The following is a 2,417-nucleotide window of genomic DNA, read 5'->3' as shown; positions in this document are numbered from 1 at the left end:
TGTAGTGGACTGGTGTTACATTGGACATATATGGTATTAGTGTAGTGGACTGGTGTTACATTGGACATACATGGTATGTAGTGTAGTGGACTGGTGTTACATTGGACATACATAGTATTAATGTAGTGGACTGGTGTTACATTGGACATATATGGTATTAGTGTAGTGGACTGGTGTTACATTGGACATACATAGTATTAATGTAGTGGACTGGTGTTACATTGGACATACATGGTATTAGTGTAGTGGACTGGTGTTACATTGGAAATACATGGTATGTAGTGTAGTAGACTGGTGTTACATTGGACATACATGGTATTAGTGTAGTGGACTGGTGTTACATTGGAAATACATGGTATGTAGTACAATTGCAAATTACGCGGAGGATATATGGTATGTAGTAACAATGTTATTGCAATACACAGGAAAGCAATGCCGCAATGGGAAGTAACTATCACGAACCCGGTAGTATAAACAGGTACTTGCTGTTCAGGGATCAAGCAAATTCAACGATTGAGAAATATGTAGTTCACTCCATTGGCGACTGCACTGCCAATGTAAACACACAGTGAAACAGATTTTTCACAGTCCGAAAACCGACTACTACTACTGTAAGTGTGAATCAAACACACGGTGAACCTCGGTAATAGCTTTGATAATGCGAACTTCTCGCTTTCGGAACAATCAGTTTTAGTCATTCGGTATTTAGACATTCAGTATCAAATGCCTATATTAATGGAATTCTTATTCATTATAGCTATGTTTCTTATTTACCTGCACGTGTAAAACACTACCGACTAATTTAGTCGGTTTTTCAAATATGTGTTTTAGTGTTCGTATATCATGGTCATGGTCACTCGAAAACCTTAATCATAGTGTAAATAAAATAATCCACATTGCACGCAGTTTTACCTATAAAACCTTTATGCTGATTGATTGATTGATTGATAGGTTTTACGTCCGCTTCACTACCGATTAGTTCGGTCATGCAGCAGACGAATCCCTCTATGTTAAATAATTGGCTTTTTAAAAGTCGACGTCGCGATGTCAAGTTACATCGCCCAAGTTGTGATCAGTCTGCCACCTGGAGGGAAAATATGATAATGTAAATATCTTCACATGCATTTGACATACACGGAAGGTTTTTCCATTCAAGTAGACACAGACCAAGGTATCAAATAGCACACTTCCTTGTTAACTACAACCGAACTTAGAATGCAGACGAGGTGAAATTCTAGAGGCGAACTTGGTTCGTGTCATACTTCCTGTATTACATCTGAACTCAGAGTAAGGAGGAGTGGAGTCCTTGTTGTTTTACACATGAGCTTCGAGTAAATCCGAGGTGTGGTCTAGGGGAGATCTGGTGAGTATGTATGTCTCCGTTTATACATTAACAATGCAATGACCACATATATATAACAATTATGTAATGTAATATGTAAATGTACAAGCTGATAATAAAGACACAGTCTAATGGTAAATTATCTACGAACTTTTCTAAAGTGTAGGAAGTAGTTTTTCAGTTTAGAGCCTTAGATAAAAACCCAACGAGCTTGTAATAAGATGCCTATCGTGTTCAAGTACGGACTGTGAAAGGGTTGGAGAAGAACGGTGCTGCCAGGGTCAAACGGCGACCCCCCACCCCCCCTCCCGGGATGTATTACAAGAAATTAGAGGAGTATTTAGTAGATATTGCATGTTCACTAAATTCAACCGTATATTCTTGTATGCTGCAGTATCAAGTGCTGCCATTTTTCTATAACATTTTTATTTGTTATTGTCTATTTTTTTTTATCAAACAATTCTTTTGATATATCATATGCATGCTAAAAGCTAAGACAGTGTATAGGCGAGGGCCAGGTAACACAATCTAATGTAAATATACTCGGATGAAATATGTGTTGAAACTGGCTATACTATACTTGGCCTGTCTTTCGTTATATACCTTTACTTCGTTCTCCAAATCGTTGGGAAATATAGAACACCCCATCTGTATAAATACAAGTAAATAAGAAATAAAATCACTTGTTTCCAGAATTAAGTCAAACGTTTTTCGGAAACACCTTCAGTGCCTTAACAACTGTACTAGTGTTCTGCTTTGTATGAGGAAACAATACAGTGTCGATCCAGAATGTCTGACGTAATACATTGAATACGCATCTATAAGCCGAGTCAGGATATGCTTTACTAACTGTTTTAATGCTTATCTGTATCGAATCCTCGGTGATTTCCCTGTGTAAAAGTTAGCTGGAGGGGAGTGCTATAACTCCGATGACCTTCCCTTGATCCTCCTATGCTGTTGATAGGGGAGTGCTATAACTCCGATGACCTTCCCTTGGTACTCCTATGCTGTTGATAGGGGAGTGATATAACTCCAATGACCTTCCCTTGATCCTCCTATGCTGTTGATAGGGGAG

General features: G+C 38.4%; 1 protein-coding gene across 2 annotated transcripts in view; it reads left to right on the top strand.

The window, feature by feature from the left end:
• The first annotated feature begins 1,071 nt into the window (after nucleotides 1–1,071).
• The window catches only part of LOC110442253, an 8,497-nt gene continuing 7,151 nt past the window's right edge, over nucleotides 1,072–2,417 (top strand). The window contains exon 1 of one of the 2 annotated variants that reach the window (XM_021485758.1): nucleotides 1,072–1,363. The gene's annotated coding sequence lies outside the window, so the exon portion shown is untranslated. Of the gene's footprint in view, nucleotides 1,368–2,417 lie in introns of both variants that reach the window. The other variant, XM_021485759.1, reaches the window with a different exon arrangement.

This window comes from Mizuhopecten yessoensis, unplaced genomic scaffold (assembly GCF_002113885.1).
Source record: "Mizuhopecten yessoensis strain PY_sf001 unplaced genomic scaffold, ASM211388v2 scaffold716237, whole genome shotgun sequence".
NCBI lineage: Eukaryota > Metazoa > Mollusca > Bivalvia > Pectinida > Pectinidae > Mizuhopecten > Mizuhopecten yessoensis.
The sequence above is the reverse complement of the archived record's forward strand: the minus strand, read 5'-3'. Positions and strand labels throughout refer to the sequence as shown.